At 38.0% G+C, this 15,602-nt stretch overlaps 1 protein-coding gene across 5 annotated transcripts in view; it reads right to left on the bottom strand.

Moving 5' to 3' along the window:
* Positions 1-15,602, bottom strand: part of GJC1 (gap junction protein gamma 1) — a 66,909-nt gene that overhangs the window by 39,529 nt on the left and 11,778 nt on the right. For 2 of the 5 annotated variants that reach the window (XM_077164129.1, XM_077164133.1), the window contains exon 1: positions 13,098-13,288. The exons of 1 other annotated variant lie outside the window; for it this stretch is intronic. The gene's annotated coding sequence lies outside the window, so the exon portion shown is untranslated. Of the gene's footprint in view, positions 1-12,556; positions 12,646-13,097; positions 13,289-15,602 lie in introns of those variants that run through there. 2 more of the 5 variants (XM_077164131.1, XM_077164132.1) reach the window with 2 other exon arrangements.

Raw genomic sequence — 15,602 nt, 5'->3', positions numbered from 1 at the left:
ATCTACCTTGTCAACAGACGAAGAAAACATATGGAATAAAAATAAATAATAGGGGGAACAAATGTTAAAATAAATTTAGATCTAAATGCTAGTGATCAATGAAAGGGAGGGGTAAGAGGTATGGTGTGTATGAATTTTTGTTTTCTTTTTCTGAATTGATGCAAATGTTCTGAGAAAGGATCATGATGATGAATATGCAACTATGTGATGACATTGTGAATTACTGATTATATATGTAAAACGGAATGATCATAAGCTAAGAATGTTTGCGTTTATTTGTTGTTATATTTTTTAAAAAATTAATAAGAAAGAACAACAAAAAAAAGAATCCCACTAGTGACACACCCCTCAATGATGCAGAGACAAGGAATCAATTAAAAGGTTTACAATGAAGTATTGTTTAACATTTTAAGTGGAAGTTAATTCTGCATGAGTGGTAATAGATGTTTAATAACTAGCTAGTGACAGTTTCTAAGCAAAAGCATTATAGCAGCTAATTAGTAAACAGTAATTTATGTTTGTTACAAACATGAAAACAACTTGTTTTCATAAGAGCTCCTGGCTATGGAAAATACTTGAGCCTCACAAAACATAATTAGCTGTGAATCAAATTGTAAAACCTAATGGAGAAAAACATTTTGAAACCTTGGCTCTATCAACCAACAAGGAAACAAAAAGAACCATTGTGGACTGAACTGTCAATTTATGCTGGCAAAAAACACATTATATTTGCATGTAAGAACCTTCAGGAACCAGCTGGAGAGATATAAGGGAACCTGGGATAATGCAATCATTTACAATGTATCAAAAATAATATTGCCTTCATGCAAAAAGGATGGTATTGGTACAACTATGTGATGATATTGTGAGTTATTATGTATCAAGAAGAGAATGATCACATGGTAAGAATGTTGTCTACAGTATATAATGATAGTGACTAAATGTACAAATTTAAAAATGTTCTGCGTGAGGAAGAACAAAGGAATGTCAATAATGCAGGGTGTTGAAAATAGATAATATTAGTATTTTAAAACTTTAACTTATGTGTGAGATTAAAGTAAAAAATGTTTATTTGGTTCAAAATTTATATTTCAACTAGTGCATTTCCTAATATAACTTATGTGGACAGCTTAATTGAACACAGTAAAGTACATGGAACCCTGAGTAAGGCATGAGATTTTGTAGGTTTGTCCAGAGTGATGCCTTGATAAATCCCAGAAGGATTTGAACAGTGAATAAAAAAGTATTTGCAAAGTCACCTTGGGGGAATGGCAAGAAAGGGGGAAAATTCAACTTCCCCAAGTGGAGAATTCTTGATATTCTCACAAGCAGTGGGGACAACCAAAGCAACAGGCTGAGCCCCCAACCTTGGGGTTTGTTCATATGAAACTTAACCCCACAAAGGACAAGCTAAGCCTACTTAAAATTAGGTCTCAGAGTCACCCCCAAGAGAACCTCTTTTGTTGCTCAGATGTGGCCTCTCTCTCTCTCAGCCAACAAGACAAGCAAATTCACTGCCCTCCCCCTCTCTATGTGGGTGATGACTCCCAGCAGTGTGGACCTTCCTGGCAACGTGGGACAGGAATCTTAGAATGAGCTGGGACTCAGCACCAAGGGACTGAGAAAACCTTCTCAACCAAAAGGAGGAAGAGAGAAATGAGACAAAATAAAGTGTCAATGGCTGAGAGATTCCAAACAGAGTCAAGAGGCTATCCTGGAGTTTATTCTTATGCATTAAATAGATATCACCTTTTTAGTTAAGGTGTAACAGAGAGGCTGGAGGGAACCGCCCGAAAATGTAGAGCTGTGTTCCAGTAGCCATGTTTCTTGAAGATGATTGTTTAATGATATAGCTTTCACAATGTGACTGTGTGATTGTGAAAACTTTGTGTCTGATGCTTCTTTTATCTACCTTATGGACAGATGAATAAAACATATGGATTAAAAATAAATAACAGGGGGAACAAATGTTAAAATAAATTGAGTAGATTGAAATGCTAGTGATCAATGAAAGGGAGGGGTCAGGGGTATGTATGGTATATATGTATGAATTTTTTTCTGTTTTCTTTTTATGTCTTTTTCTGAATTGATACAAATGTTTTAAGAAATGATCATGATGATGAATATACAACTGTGATAAAAAAATAAAAAAATTTAAAAAACCCAAATGTTTAATATTTCCAACACAACTAGGTTTATAATATAAAATTTCCAAAATCATACACTAAAAGCACAACCTTTATGGAAATTATCTTGGCAGGATTTAACAAGAACTTCACAAAATGTTTATGAACTTTGATCAGGAATTCCTTATCTAGGAATCTATCCTAAACAAATGCCCAACAAAATCATAATTTTTAATAATTTGTTATATAACCTCTATGGTGGAATTTTGTAAAACCATTATAAATCTTTTATTTTAATCTGTTTTAGAAGACAGATCACAAAATTCAAACATTTATAACTATATAGAGACAATTATATAGTGGTTGCCTAGACCTGGGAGGGAGAGAGGGAAATGGGGAGTGACTGCCAGTGGGTGTGGGATTTCTTTTTCATGTGGAAGTTAAAAATGTTCTAAAATTAGATTATGGTGATAGTTGCACAACTCTGTGAATATACTCAAAAAATTCCACTGTACACTGTCAATTGGTGAACTGTATGGTGTGTGAATTATTATCTCAATACAGCTGTTTTTAAAAAGCTTCAATGTCTTGAGACTAGTGAAGTGACAGAAGTAACCAAAAATAGGAGAACAGGGCTTGGAGCAAATGGAGAACACAGGAATCACCTAAAGAAGGCTATTGCTTACTAGCTCTAGCTCTGGGAATGTTAACAGCTTGTCATATCTTTTTTTTTCTTTAATTGATAAAATCAAACTACATACAAACATGAACATTCTTAACATTGTCATATCTTTTGAAAGAAGTTTTCAATCTGCATTTTATCTGAAATCTGACTTTTTGACAAATTTTTGTTAAAGTATAGACACATACAGAAAAATATACAAATATAAGTGTACCACTCAATGAATTTTCACAAACTCAACACACCTATGTAACCAGCATAGAGATCAAGACAAAAAATTACCAGCCACCCAGAGCCACTATCATGCCCCTTATTACTGAAGGGAAATCACCATCCTGACTTCTAACAGCACAGATTAGTCTAACTCATGGCCAACCTTGGCACTTGACATTTTGGATAATTCTTTATTAAGGCGGATTTTCCTATGCACTGCAGGATGTTTTGCAGCATCCCTGGCCCCTACCCACTAGATGCCAGTAGCATCTCATTTCCAGCTGTTTAACAACCAGAATATCTCCAGACATTGCCAAATGTTTCTTGGGAGACAAAAATCACCCCACCCACCCCCACTGAGAACCACTGGTTTAATTTGTTTTTGAATGTTATATAAATTAAATAATATAAAATGGATTTAATATATGGACTATCTTATGTTGGAATTAAAGATGATACCCTTGCATCTGGCTTCTTCTGCTCAACATCTGTTGAGGGTCACCTATCTTGTTGCATTTAGCTATAGTCTGTTCATTCTCCGTGCTTTATGATATTGTCATTGTGTGACTACACCACAATTTGTCCATTCTAACACTGATGGGCATGAGCAGTTTCCAGTTTGAGGCTATTAAAATGCTGCTAGGAACATTCCATATACATCTTCTGGTGAACATATACAGGTACTTCTGTTGAATGCCTAGAAGCAGAATGGGAGATCATATGGTATATGTGCGCATATGGCAGATTTCGTAGACTAGTATTTTTCCAAAGTGGCTGTATCAATTTACCACCCTACTTATCTCTTTGTTATTTTTTTACATTGGAACCAAGAGGAAAAAAATAGTTAAACAACACCGAGCCAAATATCTTGTAAGCTGAATAAAACCTTTTCAAAAGAACATTTCATTATGTGGGAAAATATTTATTTGTAAAGTGATTTAAAAAAAACAATGCACAATGTAATATATCTGAATAAAAACACACACCAACATTAATAGGTTTCTCCTGTCTTCTATATGCTTTTCATTACCTTCTAAAACAAAGTTTAAAATAATGGTGAAGCTTTACTAAAACATCAACAAAAGCCCTGACAGAAATTTAAAAAGTAGGTTGTGTATAAAAGTCATCATATTGGCACACATTCATAAAGGCTTAATTAAATAATGGATGTACAACAGAAAAGTAAATATTATATCCAAGCCTTGCTATAGCTAAGCTCTTGTTATTTATACTATGAAACTCTCTCATAGAACCTTTGGTTCAGTGACTAAAACTTTGGATACAGGGGTCCAAGACAAAACTTACATAAAATTCTACTTTAGAGTAAAATATAGGTTAGTGAGGCTAGAAGGTAATTCTTAATTTATAAACTTTTAAAACCTTACTTCACATTTTATCTATAATGTTGCAGACTGTGTTTTTAACTAAAAAAAGGAAAAATGAAGAAGAAATTGCTGTTCAGTGATATAATCCAAAGATCAATAACAAATGTCCCAACTTCAGGAGCCAAAATCTAAGTCTTAGATATCTACAAGAACTATCATATAGCTAAAGGCAAAAATTCCTAGGCTGGACATACCAGTAATGACTGTACTATCACCTTCTCATCTATATCAAGGGATGATAGTGCTCTGACATCATTTCTTATCTAGTAGCTTAATATCACAATGCTGCTCTTCTCATATCCTTAGAGATCTACTACAAAACGGCTCCAGAGCAAACAGATAATTAACATTCCCAATATTCCCTTGAATTACACGGCTGTTGCCATTGTTCCTACTTGTCATTGAGTGTCTGACAGCGTGTATTTAGGAAGTTACTTTTATTTTAGAAATCGATTATTAAAGCAGCTATCAAAAACTTAAAAAAAAAAAAAAACAGAAAACCTTAGCCTCCACTACAAGTGAATTCTATGTTTACTTGAGGGTGGGGCAATGGTGGCTCAGTGGCAAAATTTTCGCCTGCCATGCCAGAGACCCGGGTTCAATTCCCAGAGCCTACCCATGCCAAAATAAATAAAAAAAATAGATAGACAGATGGATAAATTCCCCCTTAAATGTTTACTTGACATGTGTCATGGTTAAGGACATGTGTCAACTTGGCCAAGTTGTGGTACCTGTTTATCTGACTGGGCAAGTGCTGGCCTGTCTGTTGCAATGAGGACATTTCATAGGATTAGGTCATGATCACATCAGCTGCATCCACAGCTGATTCCATTTGTAATCAGCCAAAGGGGAGTGTCTTCTACAATTAGTGATGCTAAATCTAATCATGGGAAGCCTTTTAAGGAGGACTCAGAGGAGACAGGTCCCATTCCTGCTTCGGCTAGTGAGCCTCTCCTGTGGAGTTCATCCAGATCCTCCACCGGAGTCGTCGGCTTCACAGCCTACCCTGTGGATTTTGGACTCTGCGTTCCTGCAGTCACATGAGACACTTTTATAAATTTTATATTTGCAAGTGTTCCCTGTTGATTCTGTTTCTCTAGAGAACCCTAACTAATACAACATGTGAAAAAGTTAAAAAACTCATATTTCCTGTTCCAATCATAGTTTCACTTCTTTCCACATCAAAAAATTCTGTTGCACTAAGAGTATGCCTATGAGATTCAGTACAAACTCAAAAGATTCTATCTCCCCAGAGAAACAGTATTAATATATGGCCCTAGATGGATTTCTACTTTTTTTTTGCACAGGCAGGCACTGTGAATCGAATCCGGGTCTCCAGCATGGCAGGCGACAACTATGCCTGCTGAGTCACTGTGGCCAGCCCCCTAGATGGATTTTTAAAAATCAAAATAACCTGCTATTTTGAGGCCACTATTCTGAGCACTGATCTCCTAATTTCACTTTCCTTTCTATCTCAAGAAACTATGTTGAAGAAAAAAAAAAAAAGAAATAAACTATGTTGATATACTTTCAAATCACTGAAGCAAAGAAACAGTAATTTTCCCAGCCCCCCCCCCCAAAATGTGGTAGGAAATAAAGCTTTTAACTATTAATAATATTCTACATGGAGTTCAAACGCTAAGGCTGCTTTGAATTCCTCATTCAACTGGTAAGCATAATTAACTGGTAACCAAGATAAATTCTCCCGGTTGAATGCATTGCAAGCTGTGCATATAATTTTCCTCCCAGGATATACTTCAAATCATTAAGCATATTTTTTCATCCTCTTTTCTGAATTCTGAGTATGAATGGATACAATAGCTTCAGACAAACAACTCAATTAATAAATTGAGACACACTCCTCCTCCCCTTAATTTCTAATAATTTTCCCAAACCCAGAAGAAAGTTTTCCTTTCCAAATGAATCTGAGAAGTCTACTTCTGTTTGAACTGCCCAACCTATAATTTAAAGCTTTCACTCTGGATAGCAGGAACATCTACTCCTCAATAGGAATGTGAGTCAGAGCAAGCTATATGAGTTAAGAGACCCAAAGAACAAATTCCCTTTCAGAAAGGGAATGTGGTCCCTCTCTCACTTAAACACTTCCTATACAAATCTAGACAGGATAGTTAATTAGGTCTTTTAAAAAGAGATGCTAAGAACTAACACTTCTGATATTATAACCCTAAAAATCATGACCTTGAAAAAATACAGCTTCATCACACAAATTTTCCAAACACACACTAAGGATTTCACAGATTCCTAAACGATTAGTGCCGTAAGTGAAACTTAAGATAAGGGCTAGCATGTTTCTTGAAGATGATTGTATAATGATAATAGCTTTCACAATGTGACTGTGCGATTGTGAAAACCTTGTGTCTGATGCTCCTTTCATCTACCTTGTCAACAGACGAATAAAACATATGGAATAAAAATAAATAATGGGGGAACAAATGTTAAAATAAATTTAGTTTGAAATGCTAGTGATCAATGAAAGGGAGGGGTAAGGGGTATGGGGTATGGTATGTATAAATTTTTTTTCTGAATAGATGCAAATATTCCAAGAAATGATCATGATGATGAATATGCAACTATGCGATGATAGTGTGAATTTCTGATTATGTATGTAGTATGGAATGATCATATGTTGAGAATGTTTGTGTTTCTTTGTTGTCATATTTTTAAAAAAATTTTTAATTATTAAAAAAAAAAAGTCAATGAAATGAGGGATACAAGGGTAATTCAGTGGTACAATTCTTGCTTGCCATGCAGGAGACTTGGGTTTGATTCCTGGCCCCCACACTTCCCTAAAACAAACAAGCAAACAAAAGAAAGAAAAAACAAACAAAAACTCAACAAATGGTGCTGCAATAATGGGATACTCACATGGAAAAAGAAGGAAATATACAGCATACCAGAAAAAAAAAAAAGTCAATGAAATGAAATACTCCATTACAAAACTACCAACTTCAGCCTTAATGTATAAATGCATATGTCCCCAGTTTCTCAGAACATTAACTAGACTAACCATTGCTCCACAAATGAGGAAAAAAAAAATACAGTATGTCAAAGCAAAAAAAAAAAAAAATCTAATCTTTCATTTCTTTATTCTGCTTGATACTGCTTTAAGTCTAGCAATACTCATTTTCCTGGAAGGTGAGACTCATCATTACTGTGTATATTATACTAAAGGTAACCATTGTATTTGGGGGCTATTAAAACCGCTGAAAATTGGTCAGGCCATGGCTATTAGTAAGTTTAGTTCAATAAGCATTTCCTAAGGACCTAGCACAGTACTGGTATATGGGATCAATAAAGCAGAAAAACACATACAATAATGAGGTTTCTAGTCAGAAGCACAAAAGCTTTGTCAGAAGTAATTCATGACAAATAGCAACTACAAATAAAAAGGAAAAGAGTAGTCACAAAAAATTGAATACATAAAAGAACTATATGCTAGTTATCAGAAATATTTGGATATCAAAGATGGACACTGCTCCTGATTTATTCAGGGCTTTAAAGAAAAGGCGATAGAAATTCACAAAAATGACATGATTAAATTTGTGTTTAAAAGGATAGCTCTAGGCCATGATACATTTTTAAAAAGAATGAATGAGTAAAGCCTCCTTAGAAATGATGATAGTCTGAGGAAGACTTGGCCTAGACTACGATGGGAAGACTGAAAGTGGGGAGTACCCTCAAGAGTCTGGCCTTAATACGTAATTGATGCAGCCACTTGTTTAGACAGGGAACAATGAAGGTTTAGGTTTGGACCCAAGCGTTTTCAGGATGATAATTTAATATGAAGTGCTTCTGAGTATCTTAATGGAAATATTGAGCAGGAGCTATGTTCAGAAAAGGAGTCTGATCTAGAGATAGAAATTTGGGATTCTTTAAAATGTCGATGGTAACTGAAGCCACAGAATGGATAAGATTAGAGTCAGAAGATTAAAAACCAAGACTTGAGAAAGACCGTCAATTAAAGATTTGGTTGTGCATAATTTCTGTGAATCAGTTTCTCTACCTGCAAAATGTGGATTATTAAAATATTTATGGGCGGTGCAACTGTGGCTCAATGACAGAATTCTAGACTGCCATGCCGGAGATCCAGATTTGATTCCAGGTGCCTCACCGTACAAAAACAAAACAAAATAAAAAAATGGAAAAAAAAATTACCCCCTAAGGCTGTCAAAGAATTACATGAATTAGAGTTCATGTAAAGCACTTAGAAAAAATGCCTGATATGTGGTATATGTCAGCAATTTCCATACTATCATCAAATGCCTAATATATTTGCTCTCTCATTCTTCCTTTTATCAAAACCAGCTCTCCTGGCTGAGAGATTCCGAACAGAGTCGAGAGGTTATCCTGGAGGTTATTCTTACGCATTAAACAGATACCACCTTTTTAGTTAAGGCATAACAGAGAGATTGGAGGTAACTGCCTGAAAATGTAGAGCTGTGTTCCAGTAGCCACGTTTCTTGACGATGATTGTATAATGATAAAACTTTCAAAATTTGTGTGATTGTGAAAACCTTGTGTCTGATGCTTCTTTTATCTACCTTATGGACAGATGAGTAAAACATAGGATTAAAAATAAATAAATAATAGGGGGAACAAATGTTAAAATAAATTGAGTAGATTGAAATGTTAGTGATCAATGAAAGGGAGGGGTAAGGGGTATGGTATGTATGAATTTTTTTCTGTTTTCTTTTTATTTCTTTTTCTGAATTGATGCAAATGTTCTAAGAAACGATCATGATGATGAATATACAACTATGTGTTGAAAAAAAAGAATGTTCATATTGTATGTTGATTGGTTTTATTAACAAAAATTTTTTTAAATGTGAGAAATAGAATTAAATGATCCTCATGCAAAATAAAGGTGACTTTATTTGTCTTTAAAAAAACAGCTCTCAGAAATGAATCTAATGTTCACTGAGCTCATGAGAATTTGTTTTTCTCATAGGGGGTTTCTCAAATTGTAAAATTCTTGGTAAGAGAAGCATCTTGAGGGACAGAGTCTTGTACCCACTGAATTCAAGTAGTAGCTAATCTACACAAGATAAAGCTATGTAAGAATGTGGAGAAATTAAATTCAGACTTCGAAAAGTATCTGGAGAGATGGGAATGAAGGGAAATTATCTTTTATGTTTGAATTAAATAGCCATTTTATGGCATGCAACAAGGCTCTCTTGTCTCCATTTTGAAGACTTGCAATCAATAAGTCCAGGGTGTTTCATCTTTACCCATGTCCCTCAATGTATCAAACCCTTTCACTTTTACTTATAAATAACTCACAATCTGCTGATCTTGCAAAAGAAGGAGGAATGAAGTTTAGAACCCGAGGGAAGAGTGTCTAAGGAAGAAAAGTTCTGAATCCCAATAAACACTAACTCTGGATGTGCTATCAGGAATTCTAGATCCAAGAATGAATCAAAGGGAATACCTTAAAAAGGGACAAGGCCCAGCTCCACTTTACTCTGAATATTTCCAAAAGGAATTTTACAACTAAGTTGTGTAAAAGTAAATTCAGTTAAACTGATAAATCCTCCAAAGATGTAGCTGCAAATAACCTTTATAACTATTTGAGATTTGAATATAATTTAGAGATTAGAGGATAAGAATAGGGATATGTGACATTTATTTCATTTCTATAGGGAGTGAAAAAATTAAAATTTACACAGGAATTATAAGATTTCTGTTTCAAAGATTTTAGATAGTTTTCAGATGGCTAAACCTTTAGCATGTTAAAACTATGACCATTGTGAGAGAAAAAAATATGTGGTATTCACCTTTGTATCTTCAGCATATAACTAGTTCAGTGATTGCCATACATGGAAGCGCTCACAAAAAAAAAAAGGTCACTGAACATGAATAAATGAGCACCAGAACTCTTTGGTCCAAATTGTATTGTTACTACACCAACACAGCCCAGAACAAGCTTTAAGTGAGCGCTCTGCTCATTCCACAGAACACATTTCTTTAGAAGTAAAAGAGTTATCTGCAACAGAGGTCTTGTCCTTGTCTTGGGAAAAACCCTTTGGGCCACACACATTCCACAGGTCTGAATCATAAATGCTTATTGTCAAGGATATACGCCAGTACTGACTAACTGGTCATTCATTCTTGAGCTGTGGAAAACAATAGTGCTCAGACTAAGAGAGTAAGACAACATAATTGAAAAGATCCTTACTTCCTTCACAAGCTAAATGAAGAATTTGTTAGTTGCAGCATGTTTTGAAAACAGCTGTTGACACTTAGCTGATATTAATAGCTCAGAACTGTTTTCTTTATCTAAATTTCAGGTTAAGGATATAAGCCAAAAACTATTTTCTCATACCTAGTTTCAAAGGAATGGTTTTCAAAAGCAGAGTAATCACTATCTTTTCTTTGTCTAAATTTTCATCAGTAGATGTTTTTGACATCTATAGAAATAGCACATCTATAGCATTTTGACATCTATAGAAATAGTACACTTTTTCTATACTATAAGAAAAGCATGAACTAAAAAATGTTAAGTAATTATACACCCAGTGCAACTTAACTATCCAGATTCATTAAAAGAAGAGGGAGGGGAAGGAGGGTGACAGATCTTATTAATTGTGAATTGTGAACAAACTTCAAATAGAAACAACAATCTTCAGAATATGTTTCAAAAAGTTCTTGGAACTCATCACTTCCCCTAAATTGGGCACAGAACAACACTATGTACTTATTAAGAGAATGATGGACTCGATTTTAATTATATATCTTGTATTTTAGAATACAAATTATTGAATAAGTGAGCCTGGAACTAACTGGAGTAGGGGGGTGGTAATCAGAGACAACCCTGCATCCCTTTCCTTTGGTTAATTTATACAAATATGATATTATCAAAAATTAATTGGGCGGGCCATGGTAGTTCAGCAGGCAGAGTTCTCGCCTGCCACGCGGGAGACCTGGGTTAGCTTCCCGATGCCTGCCCATGCAAAAAAAATAATAATAATTAAGGATTTAACAGCACTTAAAAGTAAAATTGCTATGCTGGAGATAAGCTAACTTTAAAAATCCTTTGGATTAAAGGCTGAAACTCAATTCCACCTCCATGAACTGAATAACAGAAAGTTACTGGGTCTTTTGCTTCTTTTTAAGAGAATTGTGGTGATTACCTAGAACAATTAGAAAATGAATTCTAAACTCAAACCTAAAACAAAGTTAAAAAGTGAAAAAATGCTCTGGCAAAAAATGCTTGCAATCTTTTGGGAAAAAATAGTAATGGTTAAAAACAAGTATTAACCATTACCAATTAGAATAAATTTTAAAAGGTGAATTTCCATATAACTTCTACGTATTTTCTTCAAAATGCCCTTCAACTATAACTCTTCTTACAAAGATCGGGCGAAAACTAAGACACATATTCGTTTGCCTGAGCCTTTTAACTTTTACCCAGAAGAGTCAGTTAATATTTCCTTAATTCTGCTTTTACTTAGCACTAAAGAAATCCTAAGCAACTGCAATATACAACTCTAGGCTAAATTCTAAAAATAAATCAGCGTATTTAACCACAATTCACAATATTTTCGGTCAGGCGCCCTGAAATTACGTTCATTTTTCGCGTTTTTATAAAAAACGACTTATTCTAACTTGATTTATTTTATTCCACAATGTATAGTGTTCATACTAACAAAATAAAGCGTTAGCTCAATAAAATCTGTGCATCTTCAGTTCTTAATGAACAAGAATTCCTTTAAATGATAAAATCAAATTCGCCCACTTCAGAAAGTACAAGTAATCCAAATCTTGTAATCAATCGCAAAACTATTAAAAAATAAAACCAACTCTAAACCACACATTCACATAAATCTTTCCAACTCAAAGCCTCAAACGCAACCGAGGACCACACAACCACTACAATCAGCGTTAGCGCCTCCAGATTTTTGAATCTGGAGACCGAAGGCGGGGGAGGCGGGGGGAAAGCCATGCAAAGTTTCACAAAAGGGGAAAGGGGCTCATTTTAAATAAAGAAAACGTGCTAAAAGGCAGCTACCCTAGTTTCCTCACCCTCGTATACTTTCCCTCTTATAGCCCTAGAACTGTATCTTCTCTAAAACATTCATGGGAGGAGGAAGTTCCGGCAGGGAGATGCTACAAGAAAGAGTAAAACAAACCTGCTCACCGCACGGAGATGTCAGGGGCCGAGTATCGGGGAGACAAAGACCAGCCTGCGAAGCGACCAGGCGGCGAGGGACCGCCCCGGCGCGTCCCTGCGCCCCTAACCGCCCCGAGGAGTTGCGAGCACGCCGGAGCGCCGCCGAAGTGCGCGCCGAGGGTCCTCCAGGCTCCCGCCCGGCCCGCCACGGGTTCCCGCACTGCCGCGGCTACCGCGGCCACCGCGGACCGGGCCCGGGCCCGCCCCCGAGCCGTTTTCCTTCCAATTTGGGGACCGCGCGCCTGGGGACAAAGAGGGAAGGCGAGCCGGGGGCGGCGGCGGCGGGACGCGGGCGGCGACGCCCCTCCGGGCTCGGCGGGAACCCCTCGACAGCGCCCCTTTGCCTTCCCCGAAACCCCGGTCGCACTCCTCCCCGGACCCCCGTCCTCCTCGACCCCCCTTCGGGCTCCCCACAAGTTCTCCCGCCTCCCCTTCGGGCCCCGCCTCTCTCCCCCGCCCCTGCCCGCTTCTCCTCAGCCAGCCTCGCGGCCGCTCCTCACCGAGCAGTAGGTTCCCCCGAAGCCGCCTCCTCCGCCGGGCCTCGGCCCGTCCCGCCGGCGGCCGCCTCATGTGCCCTGCGTAGCCATCGCCTTCGCCGCCACCCTCGTCTGTCCTCCTCCGGCTTCGCAGCCGCCGCCTTCGCCTTAGCCTCAGTCTCCAGCCGAGGATGAAGCCGCTCGGGCCGCCCGGACCCGCGGGGAGGCGCCTGCGCACTGCGCGCCGCCGTGGGGGCGGGAGCGTCCAGCCGCGGCCTGGGAGCTGGGGGCGCTCGGCACGTGGCGCTCGGGTGGGTTGGGGGGGAGTCCTGAAGCTAGCCGGCGGCGGCGCGAGCGGCCAACTTTCCGCCGTCGGGTCCGCGCGCGCTCCCGGGCGGCCCCGGACGCGGCGGAGGTGCTGCGCCTGCGGGACCCATTCGCGCAGACACTGGACCGGACCGGAGGTGGGCGCTAACCCGCCTGCGGACAGTCATTCCTTCAGCATGGTTCTCAGGTCCCGAGTCTTCAGCAGGCGCGCCTCAACTTGAGCGGGCTTCGAAAGGCGCCGTGAAGACACACCATACCTGAGTACCCCGGGGCAGTCCAAAGGAGTCCAGGAGGTGCTCTCTGCCAAGGCCTTGGTCTAGTGTATCATGGGATGCTGATGCCCCTTTCCAGGTTCTTCTCCAAAATTACTGCAAGATTCTTCGGACCAGCCAGACACTTTTGAGTCGTGACTTTTAGAGGCGTTCTAAATGCTTTGGAGGTCCTGGACTTCTCGGGTTAGAAAGACCCTAATGGGCCATTTTCTATTTATCCCTTGCATTCCAGCAGGACCCCATCCAAAGGATTTTCTAAAAATCTTGTATGCATAGGAATCTCCCCACCTGGTAGGAAACCTAAAACTCCCTGAATGCTTTCAGTAGAGAGAGTGCCTGCAAAACAAAGGAAGACCGCCATACTAAGAAGATCCGAGGGTACTTTGAACTGTGAGCGTGTCCCTACTCTTGAATGAAGCCATCACAATTTTAAAAGATTAGGCTTTTATTTTCCTTTTTTTGTCCAGAGAAGAAATGAACTTTAAATTGAAAAAAAAAAAAAAACCACCCTCAAGCCGGTACTAAATGCCTAGTCCAGAGGTTGAAAACTTGAGGGCTGGGCATTTGGTCCATAGACAAGTTTTGTTTGGCCAGAACGTATATTCCCAAAAACAGGAGTTAATTGACAAGATTTAAAATTCCAAATGTTTGGTTTCTCTTTTAAAAATCAAAAGCTTTTGCTCGTTTTGGGCTCCTGTTTTCAGGTGGCAGCTACTTCTGAGTAACGTTTGTTTATCAGGGCAGGCACTGTCCTGCTCAGCTGCTTGAATTGTTTTCATTACCTGCTTGAATTGTTTTCATTACCTGCTTGGACTGAGGGGTGTTGAACGTCTCCATTCCCGCATTATCATGTTACCTCTATAGATATACTTAAAATGATAATGTGAAGGCCCTGTAAGTATGCGAAAATATGAATAAAGAACATTAACAAATAATGTTAAATAATGCAGAAGACATCACTGAAATATGAATAAAGAACATGTTAACAAATAATGCAGGAGACATCACTGTACATGCTGATTAAAGTATTAAAACTCTTATTAGCTGCTAGTACAAGTGGTCCAAATCAGTCTGGAAAACTGTTTGGCAATTATCTCCTAAAGCTGAACCTAGGAATACGCTATGAGAACAGAAATTCCACAGAAAGTGTACAAATAAAAGTTCCATAAAATACTTGCTTATAGCAGCACTATTTGTAATAGCCAAAAAACTGGAAACTACCCAAATGGCCATCAACTCTACAAAGGATAAATTATGTTATATTCACACAATGGTGCATTATGCAGCAACGAGAATGAGCAATCTGTAATTACCTTGAGAGATGGCTATCACAAAAATTAGGTTGACAGTTATATAATAAAAAACAGGCAAAACTAATTTCTGTTGTTAGAAAGACAGGATACTGGTTGCCCTGAAGGGAGGGTAGTGAGCTAGAGGGGAATTTCTAGGGAGCTAGCCATGTTCTGTTCTTGATCTAGATGCTGAATACACAGGTATATTCAATTGGTGCATGGACTTGTTACACTTTTGATAGTGCACTCTTTTGTAGCATATTAAGACTTCAGTGAAAGGTTTAAAATGCTGTTAACACCATACACACATAATCAAATATCCATTAGGTATTATTTTCCTAAAAATTCATGGATGCATCTGTCAGGGATGACTCCCTGCTTTTGTCATCACCCATTCTTTATGGAGATTGAACATTATACTTTCCTTCTACATATGTTACTTCACCATCCAGCCTGCAGCCCTGTCTTTGATGGCAAAATCGTCCACAGGTAGAGCAACTATGATCTTTTTTTTATTTTTTTAAGGTTTTAAATTTTAAGTTCTATAAGCTCAACCTGGTATATTCTAATTATTTTGTATTCTATTTAGAGGGCACAGAGCTGCTTTTCTTCTCCTTTCTTTTTTTTAATGTTTCTCT

The sequence above is a fragment of the Tamandua tetradactyla genome, chromosome 6 (assembly GCF_023851605.1).
Source record: "Tamandua tetradactyla isolate mTamTet1 chromosome 6, mTamTet1.pri, whole genome shotgun sequence".
Lineage (NCBI taxonomy): Eukaryota > Metazoa > Chordata > Mammalia > Pilosa > Myrmecophagidae > Tamandua > Tamandua tetradactyla.
This window is presented reverse-complemented; position numbering and strand designations above follow the sequence as displayed.